The sequence below is a fragment of the Lolium rigidum genome, chromosome 2, assembly GCF_022539505.1.
Source record: "Lolium rigidum isolate FL_2022 chromosome 2, APGP_CSIRO_Lrig_0.1, whole genome shotgun sequence".
Taxonomy (NCBI): domain Eukaryota; kingdom Viridiplantae; phylum Streptophyta; class Magnoliopsida; order Poales; family Poaceae; genus Lolium; species Lolium rigidum.
This window is the reverse complement of record NC_061509.1, coordinates 140,881,097-140,898,902: the sequence shown is the minus strand read 5'-3', so window position 1 is coordinate 140,898,902 and position 17,806 is coordinate 140,881,097.

Sequence of the window (17,806 nt, the reverse complement as noted above, 5' to 3'; positions counted from 1 at the left end):
TCCCTATGAGTAAAACTTGTGAGAATAATTATGCTACTGTTATTTATGATAATCCATGCTATTTTTATAAATCTTATGATAATGCTTTGTTTGTGCCTGATGTCGAAATGCATGGTACTAAAGAGTTTTGCGTAGCAAATGTTTATGATAAAGCTCGAGATGATGGTCCTATGTTGCTTGATACTATTAATTGTACTACTAATGAAAATGGGATTGGAGAGTTCTTGACTTTATCTAGGAGTCCCATATCTCTTGATATTGATCAATCATCTTGTTATGTTATTGATAAAAGTAAGTTTGAAAGTTTTAATCCCACTATTTTTGAGCTTGATAAAAATTATGTGTTTATGGATCATGAAAAGCATGCTTTATGTGATAGTTATATTGTTGAGTTTATCCATGAAGCTACTGAAAATTATTATGAGAGAGGAAAATATGGTTGTAGAAATTTGCATGGTACTAAAACACCTCTCTATATGCTGAAAATTTTGAAGTTACTCTTGTTTTATCTTCTTATGCTTGTCACTTTGTTCTTCATGAATTTATTTGTGTACAAGATTCCTATGCATAGGAAGTGGGTTAGACTTAAATGTGTTTTGAATTTGCTTCTTGATGCTCTCTTTTGCTTCAACTCTTATTTCTTGCGAGTGCATCATTAAAATTGCTCGAGCCCATCTTAATGGCTATAAAGAAAGCACTTCTTGGGAGATAACCCATGTCTTTATTTTGCTACTGTTTTGTTGTGTCTTGGAAGTTGTTACTACTGTAGCAACCTCTCCTTATCTTTATTTTATTGCAATGTTGTGCCAAGTGAAGTCTCTAATAGAAGATTGATACTAGATTCGGATTACTGCGCAGAAACAGATTTCTTGCTGTCACGAATCTGGGTATGATTCTCTGTAGGTAACTCAGAAAAATCTTCCAATTTACGTGAGTGATCCTCAGATATGTACACAACTTTCATTAGTCTTGAGTTTTCTGATTTGAGCAACGGAAGTACCTCTTAAAATTCGTGTTTACTGGCTGTTCTGTTTTGACAGATTCTGTCTCTATTTTTTGCATTGTCTCTTGTGGACTTTAAGTGAGGCTTTCTAGATGTGGAGAGCTGTAGCTAATGTTTTATTGAGTACTTGCAATGTGTCACTACAGGACTAAAGTGGATTAAAGTTTTTTTTTGAGTACTAACCCCTCTAATGAAGTTTATGAGAAGTTTGGTGTGAAGGAAGTTTTCAAGGGTCAAGAGAGGAGGATGATATATGATCAAGAAGATTGAAAAGTCTAAGCTTGGGGATGCCCCCGTGGTTCATCCCTGCATATTTCAAGAAGACTCAAGCATCTAAGCTTGGGGATGCCCAAGGCATCCCCTTCTTCATCAACTTATCAGGTTTCTTCTATTGAAACTATATTTTTATTCTGGTCACATCTTATGTTCTTTACTTGGAGCGTCCGTGTGTTTTTATTTTTGTTTATGTTTGAATAAATTCGGATCCTAGCAATCCTTGTTTGGGAGAGAGACACACTCCGCTTTTTCATATGAACACTTGTGTTCTTCGTTTTACTTTTAATGTTCAATGACAAAAGTTGGAAGCTATTGCATTTATTGCTATTTGGTTGGAAACAGAAAATGCCTCATATTGTCTTGGATAATTTGATACTTGGCAATTGTTTTGAGCTCTCAAGTAGATCATGATTAAGCTCTTGCATCATGTAGTTTAAACCTATTAGTGGAGAACTACCGTAGAGCTTGTTGAAATTGGTTTGCGTGATTGGTCTCTCTAAGGTCTAGATATTTTCTGGTAAAAGTGTTTGAGCAACAAGGAAGATAGTGTAGAGTTTTATAATGCTTGCAATATGTTCTTATGTAAGTTTTGCTGTACCGGTTCATACTTGTGTTTGCTTCAAACAACCTTGCTAGCCAAAGCCTTGTACTGAGAGGAAATGCTTCTCGTGCATCCAAAACCTTGAGCCAAAACCTATGTCATGTGTGTCCACCATATCTACCTACTATGTGGTATTTCCTGCCATTCCAAGTAAATACTTCATGTGCTACCTTTAAACCTTCAAAATGCTTCTCAATTTGTGTTAATCTTTTATAGCTCATGAGGAAGTATGTGGTGTTTATCTTTCAATCTTGTCATTTAGTTTTGACAGACTCTCACAATGGACTAGTGGCTTCATCCGCTTATCCAATAATTTTGCAAAAAGAGCTGGCGCGGGGTTCCCAGCCCCCAATTAATCAACTTTCATTAATAATTCTCTTCACATGTTTTGCTCTGATTCATCAGTAAGCAACTTAATTTTGCAAATAGACACTCCTTCATGGTATGTGAATGTTGGAAGGCACCCGAGGATTCGGTTAGCCATGGCTTGTGTAAGCAAAAGGTTGGGAGGAGTGTCAACCATAAATAAAACTAAAATACATGTGTAAACAAAAGAGAAGAGGGATGATCTACTTTACTGGTAGAGATAACGTCCTTCATGGGAGCCGCTCTTGAAAGTCTGGTTGATGAGGTAGTTAGAGTGCCCACTACCATTCGTTGACAACAACAAACACCTCTCAAAACTTTATTTGTATGCTCTCTATATGATTTCAAAACTTAAAAAGCTCTAGCACATGATTTAATCCCTGCTTCCCTCTGCGAAGGGCCTTTCTTTTACTTTATGTTGAGTCAGTTTACCTACTTCCTTCCATCTTAGAGGCAAACACTTGTGTCAACTGTGCATTGATTCTTACATACTTGCTTATTTGCATTCATCATATTACTTTGTGTTGACAATTATCCATGAGATATGCATGTTGAAAGTTGAAAGCAACTGCTGAAACTTACATCTTTCTCTGTGTTGCTTCAATGCCTTTACTTTGAATTTATTGCTTTATGAGTTAACTCTTATGCGAGACTTTTGATGCTTGTCTTGAAAGTACTATTCCTGAAAAGTTTTGCTATATGTTATCTATTTGTTAGCAACTATAGATCATTGCCTTGAGTCACTGCATTCATCTCATATGCTTTATAATAGTATGATCAAGGTTATGTAAGTAGCATGTCACTACAGAAATTATTCTTTTTATCGTTTACCTACTCGAGGGCGAGCAGGAACTAAGCTTGGGGATGCTTCATACGTCCCAAACGTATCTATAATTTCTGATGTTCCATGCTTGTTTTATGACAATACTTACATGTTTTGCTTGCACTTTATAATGTTTTTATGTGTTTTCCGGAACTAACCTATTAACAAGATGCCACAGTGCCGCTTCTCGTTTTCGTTGTTTTTGGTTCCGTAAAGGCTGTTCGGGCAATATTCTCGGAATTCGACGAAACGAAGACCCAACATCTTATTTTTCCCGAAGACCCCGTAACACCGAAGGAGAGTCGGAGGCGGGCCAGAGGGCCACCACACAATAAGGCGGCGCGGCCCCAGGCCTGGCCGCGCCAGCCTACTGTGTGGGCCCCCCAGGCGTCCTCCTGCACCGCCTCTTCGCCTATAAGAGCCCTTTTGACCTAAAAACGTGATACCAATTGACGAAACTCCAGAAAGACTCCAGGGGCGCCGCCACCATCGCGAAACTCCAATTCGGGGACGAAGTCTCCGTTCCGCACTCCCGCCGGACGGGGAAGTGCCCCTGAAGCCATCTCCATCAACGCCACCGCCTCCATCATGCTCCGTGAGTAGTTCCCCCATGGACTACGGGTTCTAGCTATAGCTAGTTGGTATTCTCCCCCATGTACTTCAATACAATGATCTCATGAGCTGCCTTACATGATTGAGATTCATCCGATGTAATCGGTGTTGTGTTTGTTGGGATCCGATGGATTGTTACATTATGATTAGTCTATCTATAAAGTTTGTGAAGTTATTGTTGCTGCAATCTTGTTGTGTTTAATGCTTGTCACTAGGGCCCGAGTGGCATGATCTTAGATTTAAGCTCTATACTTATTGCTTAGATTGTATCTACAAGTTGTATGCACATGTCTATGTCCGGAACCAAAGGCCCCAAAGTGACGTAAATTGGGACAACCTGGAGGGGAAGGCTTAGATATGAGGATCACATGTTTTCACGGAGTGTTAATGCTTTGCTCCGGTGCTCTATTAAAAGGAGTACCTTAATTTCCAAGAGATTCCCTAGAGGCCCGGCTGCCACCGTGCTGGTAGGACAAAAGATGTTGTACAAGTTTCTCATTGCGAGCACGTATGACTATATATGGAAAACATGCCTACATGATTAATAATCTTGATGTTCTGTCTTAATGCTATTTCAATCCTATCAATTGCCCAACTGTAATTTGTTCACCCAACACTTGTTATTGGAGAGTTACCACTAGTGTAGATAGTCGGGAACCCCGGTCCATCTCTCATCATCATATACTCGTTCTACATGTCATTGGAAGTAGTATCAACTATTTTCTCGGTGCCATTTCTCTCATATTAGTGCTACTGCATCACTGTGTTACCGTTACTATCTGCTCTCATATTACTGCTGCTTTCACATCACCCCTGTTACTAGTGCTTTTCCAGGTGCAGCTGAATTGACAACTCAGTTGTTAAGGCTTATAAGTATTCTTTACCTCCCCTTGTGTCGAATCAATAAATTTGGGTTTTACTTCCCTCGAAGACTGTTGCGATCCCCTATACTTGTGGGTTATCAAACCTCCACCAATAAACACATACCATGGCTCCATTGCCCACCACATAGTCATATTCATAATTGTAAAGTAGTATTTTGCTTTTCAATGCATGAGTGATAAGTATAGTACTTTGCATATAGTTTGATAAAATAATCAAATGACATGAGCAAGCGATGAACTTGCCTTTCTTGACTGCAAGATTATGCAGGAAAAAGCTTCGATACGTGAGAACTCCAACTACTGAAATACCATCATTGTCCGGTAAGGACAATGTTTTGAAGAACTGGCAAAGATGCTATAATGCATAGTATGAGATGCAATCGTCCCGAGCGTAACCTAACCTCGATGATTTAGGATGTATGAGTTGTAAAGATTTCTTTAGGATGTGCTGCACTTTTAGGATGGTTCTCAAACAAGGTTCTTATTAGGGTTTGGTTATATTATAGCATAAACAAGTGATATAATGCATCATAACAAAGGATATATAAGACATCATAACAAGCACATACATAAAGGACTTGTAGTTGAACTATATGTAAAGAATAGTTGTCAATTTTAAGTTTTACAGGACATGGTTGATGATTACTTATATTATACTTCAAAAGAATAACTTTTGAAGAACATGTTAATTAAGAAGTAACTAGCGGGTTGACCCGCGCATTTGCGCGGCTAGATTTTTTAGAAACTGGTGTGAATGATGTTCCCAGTTTTGTCATGATCTTTACTATATGAGCTTTGTGATGATACCACTATAAAGAATCCTAAACGGATAAAATGTGTACACAATAAGAGCATAATTTAGGAATCTCGTACATAAGTATTCTTCTAAATGTATTTTTTTTATTTTTGTATTGTGAATTCTTTTCATCTTTTTTTGTTCTAGAACTAAATCTAAAATCGTGCTCATACCTAAATCTTGTGTTGTCTTCCTCCAACATTAAGGATACGACACATTATATGATTGCTATAATAAATTCTTCCCCATATGCTAATCGTAGTGTTACTAATGTTGTCGTGTGTTTACCTACAGAGTAGATGAAATAGAAAATGTATAACATTACCTTTATACATCCCTCATTGTGACTCATATTACTATTTTTACTATTACCTTGCCATTATCATTTTCATTACTTAAATTTTTCTTTAATTTTCTTTAATGATATTAAGTATTTAAATTTTCTTGATCTTGCTCCTCATTTTTTCTCTAGAGAGATTAAAAACATATATGTGTGTACCTGTGTAGAATAAAAACACAGAAGAGAAGTACCGTAATTTTGAAATAATAATGTGATGAATCCTTCACCTCCTTAAATTATGTTTTGTACCCAAAGTTAACATTTAATTTAATTGTTACTGGATAGTATTTTCTGTAGATTCTACAACATTGAAATTGCCAAATTAATATATAGAATCTTTGATGGATAAATCTCTGCTAGAACCTTACAAAAGTGGCGTGAATTATATCACGATTCAAAACTGACGAAACATAAATTGGAAGTAGTGGTTGCAGTAAACAAACCTGTTGTCCAATATATAAGGAAATATGGCGCCGATCAAATATTGTGATAGTCCACTAATGCCATAATATTTTCTCAAGATGTGGATGATAATGAATCTAATCAGTAGACGTTGTGGCTTCTGACCAGCTTGATACCAAGCTTGTCGTCTAGACCTCGCTACAGGGCATGGTCATAGAGGACTTTCATATGTTAATTGGTAGTCTACATGGCGAATGTAGTTCAATACGTGCTTCTACCGTTGTTGGAAAGCAGCATCAATCAACCCTTGAGACTGAAGATGTACTTTTCTTGGCCTTGCAAACCTGCAACCGTGTTGTGATTTGATTGATCTGTGCGAAGTAATACAAACGCTCAACCTTTCATAGTCAGTATGTTACCAAAAATACAAATAGGAATGTGAATAATACTACTTGCAAATGATTTTTGGTAAATATGCAGGATTTATTTTCTTGATTATATGTTTTAACAACATATGGCATATTCGAAATGTATGGTATAACATAAAAATAGTAATATAAATCGACCCGAGAAAAAATTACTTGCATGGCAGCCATTCATTGGAAGTTCGCGCATTTACCAATTTGAGCAGAAATAATTCGTCCGTTAGACTTTGTGAAAATGTTCTATCTTTACGGTCCTAATTTGTTATTTAGTAAATTGTTGAGAAAATTGGAGAAAGGTATAATTAAGATAACCTTTTGTAGATATATTACAAAAAACTGTACCTGACATATATGTTGGTGTTCTCTGAGTGCTAGCATCTGCCCCTAATGCGATAAAACATCATATCACTACAGGAAACAGCTCACGGCAAAGCTCATTGCGCCGTATCATCAGCGGCAAGGACGGACGACGGGGACGCGTGGCACTTTGCTGCAGATGATTACTTGCCATGAATTTTTCCGCTTCTTTCCCGAAGGCCATCCTTTGCCCTGAAGTTTCATGTCTTTGCCGAGAGGCTTATTTCGTTGAGTGTTCTTCCCCAGTTTTAAGCTCGCTGGGCGAAGAATAAGCCTTTGACATGTTCTCTGACAGAATGCTCACGACAAAGTCGAGGACCTACGGTGAAGGATCTGTTTGTTGTAGTTATATGCTGCTGCTGATGTACGTCCACCTTCACAATTTTATACTGTATGCAGCAATGTGCAAAGGATTAGCAATTGTGCTATTAGTTTAATCAAGTACATGTTATATAATATAATTTTATCATCACAACAAACTGGATCCAGCAATGCACAACCACGCACATACTCTGGGGAGGAGAGATGAGGAAGGCTAGCGATACATCAGAAAATCAAGTCAGTTAAGAGCCATGCACATAGGTTGATCAGCTGATGTGTGTATGCTATGACCAGATCGCAAATATCATGTTTTTGTTTAAGTTCCATCTCAGCCTATTAGGCATCACAGATCACGCAAAAAAGTAGCTAACGATAAAATTTTCGATCAACTAATTGCATCCACATGGATCGGCGAAGTATCACTATAATTCAAGATAGGACCATGGGTATTTACGTTTTAATTAAGCAAGCGGAATACCAAACCTGAAGTTCGGGGGCGATGAAGTTGGTCCGGTGCCGGAGAACCGATGCCATGTGCCATCTATTTGGTATCCCTGACAGCTAATTGAAGGCTGGCCTGCATGTAGTGAACGGATTACTTCTCGGTTTGTTCTTCCCGCAGCCGGCTCTCTTTCTGTGAAGCTTACCGTGGAATCCGTGGTCGTCGTCGTGCATCGAATTGACGTCCATGCAACTTTCAAGCGTTAGAACACTTGCGTGGAGTCTGAACTCCTCGTGGCTACTCCATCGTGGCCGCGCTGCAACGTTTCCGGCCGGTGGTGTGGTAGTATAGGATGATTTACACGCTGCCGTTTGACAGATCTATCAGGGTCGAGGAAGATTACATACAGACCTTTAAGGCTTGCGTTGAATAAAGAGATAGAGTTTCTGTTGAGATTTAAGTGGAGACGTCGTTTAAGGCTTGTATTGGCCAAAGAGATAGAGTGCGGACGTAAGTAAATTAATCTAGACCCTTATATTTTTATATGATTATGTTTAGCTAATCTACACCGTTGGTTGTTTGTTGTTTTAATAATATAATAGATAAGTATTTCAACTAAGACTAGGGCTTCTAGGGTTTGATTGACCTCTGTTCTTCAAAAGAATAACTTTTGAAGAATAGGTTAATAAGAATGAGAAATACTATAAATAGAAGCTATGGCTTCTAGGGTTTACTATTGGATTCATCTAGTTCTCAAATAGAGACTAGTTGGTTTCTTAAGTTGGATTAGTTCTATATATAACAAATATTGGCAGGTTTATTACTAGGGTTGATTATGGTATCATATCAAAGGATGATGGTCAAGGTGGTGCTATGAGTTAGGGTTTTCTATAGCTTCCTATTTGTTTCACTAAGTACTCAAGAATGGTTTCTATACTAGGTGGCTTATTATTTCCTAAATAGGGTTTAGTTGGATAGGAGCATGTAATGTGAATTACTACACAAGGTTGGTATTAGGGTTGATCATCATGGTTCTACTAGAGTTTGATGGTTGAGGTTGATCCTAATGGTGTGGTATATAGGAGTGGTGATCAATGGCACTAATCCAATTAACAAGCTAGGTTTTGCATCTAGGTGGCATTAGGGAATCATATAGGTTTTAATTAAGAATAGGGACATGAAATGATAATCTCATGTGACTTGGTTTCATGTTAGTGGATCATAAGCATGCATTCATTTGTTTCTTACTATGGTTTTATAGGTATAAGTGAAGCTTATATGATAACATGGGCTAAACCCCTAGGGTTTTAGAATTGAAACAATTTATGATGAACACATAAAATAAAGGGGTTCAAGGTCTTACTTATATTAGAACTAGGGTTTTTTTTATGGTACAACTCTAAAAATGATAATTTACAATAGAAAAGTGGTCACTAATTACTTTGAAACAAAATTACTAATAATTGGACCTTTTATTAATTTTCACCAGAATTAATAATTAGGGTAACTCCTAATTAGGTTTAATTAAAAACTAGGGTTTAACAATTGTTATTAAGTTTTAAAATACTTAACTTGTTAACTAAAGATGTTTAAGTAAACAAGTTTTAAATTATCAAATTAATATTAGCTTATAGTATTTTCTTACTTTTCAATTATTTAAAGGAAATAGAAAGTAGTAATTTGCAAATTAGGGTTTATGAATTATCACTAATATCTTAAGTTAATGAAAAGATGATTAAGGAAATTAATCCTAACATTTTATTTAGTTACTGAATAGCTAAAACTAAATCTTGAAACTTCACTAATTATTGAATTCAAATTGTGTTTTAAATAAATGAAATGGCATAATTAATAAGGTTAAAATAAGTGAATTTTTATTTTGACACATATTTTTGTTTTATATTTTATTGGATAGAGTTTATTTTTGTGAGCATTTTGATATATTATTTATATTTTTCTGAGTTGAAATGAATTTTGTATGATTTTACAAAGTTTTAGCATTTTCTGGAATTTGAAATAAACCTAATTACTAAACTTACCGATTCGAGTTACACACACAGAGACAGACAGGTGGGACCTGCGTGTCCACCTCAGCAGCCACGCGGCAAAGACCGGTCAACTTTGACCGCGTGTTTGACCTCACCGGCGTTTAACCGCCGGCGGTCTGCTGAGGACGGCGCCGCCGATTTACGACCTCCCGGGACGCACGACTAGGTGTATTCGAACGAGTACTGCAAGGCGAATCTACTGGTGGTGATGGTTTGCTCAGGGGATCATCGGAACTAGCTCCGGCGAGAGGTGCTGCAGCGGTGAGCTCCGGCCAACATGCTAAAATAGGCTACAAACGATGCCAGGAAGAACTAGTGGGTTCTGGAGACGCGCAAACTCACCCTGAAGCTCAACGTGTGGTCGGCTGAGGCACTGGTGGTCGGAGACGGTGGCGATTAGCGATTCTCCGGCGAGCCCGAGGGAAAGGGAACGCCGGAATTACTCCTCCTTCTGGCTCCCCTGGATGCTCTGCTTGATCTGTAGAACGACAACGTCGAGGCGCACCTCCTCGACCTAACGGTGGACTCCGGGGTGGCTTCAATCGATGGCTAGCCGGAGAACTGGCCGGCCATGGCGGTGGTTCCAGTGAGAGCTAGAGAGTTCGAGATAGGGATTGAGAGGGCGGCGAAGATAGCTAGGGTTCCGGCGACCCTCCTCGAGTATTTATAGGGCTTGAGGAGGTCAGAAGCTTCACCTCGCCGGCAGCAGGGGTGGAGATGCGACGGTTACAGGGAAGTGTATTTGGGCACGAATCTTGACGCCAAGGGATAGACTCGGACGCGAGAAGTATGGAGCGTGATTCTGAGATGGCCTGCGGCGTCCAGGTCGTCCCTATCCTTCCACGGTGAGGTGGTCGGCTTCTCCTCTGCGCTGTCGACGCCGGGGAAGAAGACGAGGCTCTTTTTCTTCTTCGTCGAAACGGTACGATGGTCTGGGCTGAGTTCGTTCATGGGCTGGGCCGAGTCTGGGCTGCTGAGGTCCACGGTGATAAGCCAGGTGAGCCTTTCTCCTTTTCTATTTTCCTTTTTATTTTCTGTTTTCATTTTGCTATTTGAATTCAAATGGTTTCTGTTTTGTGTTGCAGGTTCTAAATTATTTGAATATCAATATAACTTGATAACAATGCTCACTGTATAATCTTGTTGTTTAAACAAATATTTAGTTTAGGATTTAATTGATATCTTGGGAGGCTTGTGTAAAATAGAAATGGTTTAGTTATTTATTTCAATTCCCTTTTTAATTTAGGAACCAAATCTATTTAAATGGTTTGAAATTTAGAACATGTGCATAGTGAAAATATTATTAGGTTTAACTAGTGTGCTTAACAATATTGATTGTTCATATCTATTTTACTTATGGCTAGATTTTAAAGTAAATGGGAATGGAAATGGAATGGTTCATGATTTTATGTGAAGAAATGTTTCCAATGGTTTAAGAAAATGGTTTGGATCAACTCTATAATTACTAATCTTGCTTAGCAACTTCTAACTTGAATTACTTAGAATAATTCCCAAACTCATCATTGGTTAATTCACTTACTAAGGTGATGATCCAAACTATGATATATTTTCCTATTTGGTTAACTAAACAATTTACTTGGAATACCAAATAGAATTGGATAGTGGTTCACTCTACTCACTAAATGGTATTTAGTTCTTAAGTATATATGGATTGGCTTATACTTGTAATCCAGGATTCACAAGTTAGGACAATATTTTATATGGAGTGGATTCTATGTGAAAAGGTTTATGGTCTTGGAAATACTTTACTATTTGAAATATTAAATAGGCATGAGGCATGGCAAGGTTTTACTTATGATCCAAAGTGATACTTGGATTGGAATTCAAATATGGCCTAAGGTTTTAGTTATGATCACCAATGTGATACACAACTAGGATTAAGATATGGTACAAGCTTTGATCATGTTTTAGTGGCTAGGGTTATCCTCCTCACTTTGGTAGAATTATTGTATCAAGGCAATGCTAGGTTTGTCTCAAGTGTTTGAATAGGCAAGGTTTAAATACAATATCATTACTACTCTATACAAGACATGAGGATTGGTTTGGTTAATTACTAATGATTTACTTATTATTTCATGAGAAAAATGAGATCTATGGATCACACATATAGGTTTAACTTATCATCTCAATTTATAAAGTAAGATCATGCATTAAACATGATCCACTTATTCCTCACTAGTCTCTCTTCTTTAATACTTCTCTCAACACACTCACCTAGATTCTGAGGGTTTATGATCATCACCCAATTGTAATGATCAAAGTATTGGCCTCATAACAATTCATTGGTAAATTATGGTTCTCTCTCCAAGATCAAGTATAAGTCCATATACTTGAGTATACCTCTTTAGGTTGAGCTCTTCTGAATAGGTAGGGTTCCTCTAGGGTTTATGATCATTACCAAGTTGTAATGATCACAACACTTGCCTCTCTATAATTACTAGAAGAATAGGTTCTTACTTACCATCAAGTGTTAGCTAGGTCAAGTAGGGTTTAATACTTGACTTATATTTCTTGTATCATTGTTTAGTATCAACAAGTATCTCAATTGGATAAGGTTTAAATAGTAATCTAGGTTCTATTCAATGGATAGAATAAGCATATGAATGATTCTCTCTTTTCTCTAGGTTTAATGGTATGAGTTGGGAAACAAGGTTGAATAGTCAAGGGTAGACAAAGAATAAATATGAATGTCCTTGGCTTGGGTTCAAGTATTACAGTTGAAAAGATATACCATGTGACTCATGGTAGGAATTACTTATTTAGTAAATGACATGGAAAAGATAAGTATAGAATATTGTCTTAATTAATTGTGTTCTTTGATTTAGGATTGAATAAGTATTCATGTGTTGTTGTAAGGAATGGCATGTTGAGATCCTTTATAAGATCTTGTAGTTGACCCTTACCTAAGGTGTTGTTTGTTGTAAATCTACTTCTATTTGATCTAGCCCATAGATCAAATCATCTCTACCCAAAACAAGGTTTTAACAAAGATCACAGTGAAGTTTATAGCGCTTGACTTGATGATCTACTTCAATTCCGGCAAGTCAAGTGAAACTTCAGTTACTGTGGTAAGTTTTATTTGAAAGCGCGAAAATTCCCTGGATTTTCTATGCATGAATGCAATGCACACTTTGGTGTTCTCTCATTTTATAGCCTCTAAACCTGGGATATGACACTCTCTGACCGCCCTCTTCGTTCCCACCTATGGTTCTTCCTCTGCTAGGCCTAAGGCCTTACTGTTGCTTGTGCTTGTTCAGGTGCGTGCGAAGGAAGTCGCCGCCGATTGCTTCGCTTCGCTGTACTGCCACTTCTGTCCCCGGTGACGCGCTCGCTAGTGTCCGCGCCGATGCCCTGGAACCCGCCAGAACCTCTGATGCGTACAAGTCCAACACCCCGATGATCCGCATCGCGCCTGCGTCATCTCCCTCGCCTCCAAGCGACCCCGCAGAGCTCGCCAAGAACCATCGTCATCGCCGCCGACGGAATCCCGTCCGCGTTGGCCACGGAGCCCTCGCCATCCTCACCACGGCCGTGCATCTCTGCATGCATGCCCAAGGTCCCCGTGTGATTCTACTCGAGCGCCGGGTCGTCACCGCCGCCTCCCAGACTTACCCCGGTGAGCCCTTCCTCCTCCTCCTCCGTCGCACCGGCACGGCAGCGCCGCTGTTTTTGCGTCGTCTCCGACGGAGCCCGCGTGAACTGTCAGATTCGGATCCAATGGCCGCATGCGGCCCGCCAATGCATGCCTGCGTGGCAGCCGAGCCCCGCATGGGCCGTCTGAAAACCACGGCTTCCCGCGCATGTGCGGCAGATCCGGGCCGGATCTGGCCTAACCCAGAAAATCGGCCCAAACACATTTTCCTAATTACCCCTAGTTTGAAAAAAAAATCTGCCAGTAAATCCCTGTTTAGTTTTGGAAATACCATAAATTCATAAATGACTCAAATTTGATGATTCGAAATGATGTGTACTCGTGAACAAATTCTTAACCATAGATAATTGCATGCATGTTATTTTGTGCTGTGAATATGTGCTGTTAAATAAAAACCTAAAAAGTATCTGATTGTGTATTTTAGTTAGTGTGTGAGATTTATACAACCTTTCTGCATGGGGTAAATTTTGTTGTGAAGTAGATGTAAATAGCTTCAATTTGGCACTAGTCTAGCATGCAGAAGCTTCCTGGATTTGATTTGATTTACAAATCAAATTTTGTCCAGAGAGCCATTCTGTGATTTTTAGTTTGAAAACTACTAATATTTTTGGAGCAAATCCAAGTTCTGATGGTATACATAACTATAGGGTACTTTTGGGCCAAAGGAAATATTTTTCAGAGTTGTATTTTAATTCTGAGGATTTTATTACTGAAACAGTACACCTTTTCAGTATCTGATTTTTGTAAAATCATTTACAAATCATAAAAATGCCAAACCAGTGGGGTTAGCTCACATTTGGTATTATCTATCCATGGGTATGATTGGCTCTGGTTTGTGGTGCTCTGATACTGGTGTGGCTAGCTGTTTATGTTCTCTAGATTCTGTCTTGTTTAAATTGTCTAGGTTAATTAAAAATTAATCTGCAAGTGATTCTTGTGCAAGTGTGTTCTAAATGTAGCTTTCTGTAGATATGCTGCATGTATTTTTGTGATTCACAGAAAGATATAGGCCATTTAAATGGTTTCTAAGTCATTTCTGAAATTGTAAAAATCATAACTTTTGTTTTAAAAACCCTAAATTAGTGAAACCACTTTCAGTAGCTTGTGTTTGTGAACCTTTACATACTGTGATTTTACCAAATTTTTGTGTGAATTATTCTGGAATGGTTTGTTGATTTGGTGTGTTGCTTGTTTTTTTATTTTATTTTGCGACGCTAGATTCGAACGCCACCGGAATCAGAGGAGGAGGTGAATTTGGAGGATTTGAGGAAGAAGGCCAGGGACACTTTGCTGATCAAGGCAAGCCACCTCTTGATGCATATCTCATCCTAAATTGTCTTGCTCTTGCATTATTAGCAGTTTTCTAAATTGCATTGTTTATTTATTTATGTAGGTGGTTATTGCCACCCGGAGTTTTACTATTCCACCCTTAGGGTGCAACCCTCATTGGTACCTACTGATCAAACCCCTATTAGTGATATGGTGCTTACCACCTTATCATCCTTGTCGCCACTTTTCAAGAAAATATGGACTATAGGTTGGGAGCCCCTTCGCAAAAGTTTTGGGAAAATGTTTCCGAAAAATTTGTTTTCGAAAAACCTTGGAATGGGGTAACCCTGCCCAAGTGGGAGTTTTTGAAATAAAAAAAGTGTTTTGCAAAAGGGAATTTTGCTGGAAGCAAGTGGAGATAAAAACGTTTTCGAAAACTTTGGTGCCTTGGGTACTTAACCAGACCAATTAGACAGTGCAACCACATTACCCCAAAGTGGGTACGGGGCGTAGCGTAGTAGTTTTCTCGCCTTAGTTTGGGTCCTGCAAGTGTAAGGGGTAGTCCGATCATGGACACCTATCAACCGTGGCCTCCCGACTAACCGAGGATGCCTTTCCATTGCGTACCGATGGCAGGGGTACAACCTATGAGCTCCCATTGAATAATGCCCCGCAGTTGGTCGCGACATTCCGGATGTAAGGGTACATTGCCCCTATGTGTGGTTTTGGTAATTAATGACAACCCCTATGGACTAATGTTTTCGTTGAGTTTATATGAAGGAATATTTCATAGGTACTACTTGTACTCCATGTGTTGGATTCAAGTATGGATGCCATGAAGATAAAGATATACCTTGTGTATTGGCATCAAGATCATCGATTTAAAGATACATATGTGATATGATCAAGAAGAAGAAATGAAGATGGAGTTCTTATGTGGAACTCAATATTATCCATACTCTATCTTATGTGATAAGCAATGGATGATCAAGATCTTGAGAGCTTGATTCCAAGTGAAGAATCATTTATACATCTCAAGATAGTATGATAGAGTATGAGAAGATACAAGGTTGAGTCATGCAAGTTCAAGATGAGCATCTCAAGTGGATCACATATTTGAAGCTTGCCGTCCATGTGGCGATAATGGACATGTGAAGATGTGCATCAATGGAGCTTTCCCATCATGGTGTATGGGGGAGCATTTGTGAGTCTTCACGAAGCAACGTTGTTCAAGTTGAGACATTCCGGCTTGTGTGGAGCTTGAATAGCTATCATCAAGATCAAGCGGGATGCGCAAGGCAAAGGTATGACCTTGATAGGTTTTCCTTTTACCGGTCTCAAGGTGCTTGATGGGAGACCGGATTATAGGATAGATAGCCGCACTATTGATACGTCTCCAACGTATCTATAATTTCTTATGTTCCATGCTAGTTTTATGACAATACCTACATGTTTTGCTCATACTTTATATCATTTTTATGCATTTTCCGGGACTAACCTATTAACAAGATGCCAAAGTGCCAGTTCCTGTTTTCTGTTGTTCTTGGTTTCAGAAATTCTACACAGGAAATATTCTCGGAATTGGACCCCACGAAGACAGAAGTCAATATTTTACCGAGACGGACCCAGAGAGCCAGAGAAGGGCCAGAGGGGGGCCAAGGGGCCCCCGCACCATAGGGGGGCGTGGGCCCACCCTGGTCGCGCTACCAGGTGGGGAGGGCACCCTGGGGCCCCTCGGAGGCCGCCCTTCCGCCTATATATTCTCCCAGATGCGAAAACCCTAAAGGCATTAGTCATACTCCACGAAAAGTTACATAGCCGCCGCCATCGCGAAGCCAAGTTCGGGGGACAGAAGTCTCTGTTCCGGCACGCCGCCGGGACGGGGAAGTGCCCCCGTAATCCATCTCCATCGACTCCATCGCCATCTTCATCGCCGTTGCTGCCTCCCATGATGAGGAGGGAGTAGTTCTCCCCCGGGGCTGAGGGCTCTATCGGTAGCTATGTGGTTCATCTCTCTCCCATGGTGTGATCTTTATGTGATCATGAGCTTTGTAATCTAGTTGAATATGTAGATGTTACTCTTGTCTATTATGCACTCTAGAGGTTACTTTAATATGAACTCGGAGTCACTCTCCACGGTGTGATGGTGACGAGTGTGCGCATCGTGTGTGATTCCTTTATGACGTTGTGGAGCTTGTTTACTCCGGCTTGAGGTGTGCTTTTGCAGCCCTACACAATGAATGGTGTTTGTTATCCAACAAGAGAGTGTTTGAGAGTAGCATTTATTTATTCAATTATGTGATCATTGTTGAGAGTGTCCACTAGTGAAAGTATGATCCCTAGGCCTTGTTTCTAAGCATTGAAACACCGTTTCCAACAAGTTCTGCTACATGTTCGCTTGCTGCCATTTTTATTTCAGATTGCAATTACTACTTATAATCATCCATATTACTTGTATTTCACTATCTCTTCGCCGAACTAGTGCACCTATACATCCGACAAGTGTATTAGGTGTGTTGGGGACACAAGAGACTTCTTGTATCTTAATTGCAGGGTTGCTTGAGAGGGATATCTTTGACCTCTACCTCCCTGAGTTCGATAAACCTTAGGTGATTCACTTAAGGGAAACTTGCTGCTGTTTTACAAACCTCTGCTCTTGGAGGCCCAACGCTGTCTACAGGAATAGAAGCGTGCGTAGAGATCAAGCTATTTTCTGGCGCCGTTGCCGGGGAGGTAAGGTAAAAGGTATTCACATCCTCCGACTACTAAGCTATTTCCTAGCACTGTTGCCGGTGTGTGAGTGCTCGAAGCTATTTCCTTTAGATTCTGCAATTGCATATTTTTGTTTCTTGTTTTTATTTTTCACTAGTTAGGCATAATGGAAAACAAGAACAAATTTAGTGAGATTTTTTAATCTTTTTCCTGAGTTAAGACATGAATTGTTTGACGCGAAAATTAAAAAACCTATGGAACCTTATTTGCATGCTAGTATAAATGTCATTAGTATGAATGCAATTACTGCTAATGCTATGGAAAAGTCTAAGCTTGGGGAAGCTAGTTTTTATGATCTTTTTAGCTTCCCAGCTTTAGGGGAGAAAATTTGCTCTGATAATACTTTATCTCCCATATGCGATAACTCTAATGATGCTTGTGATATTTTAAATCCAC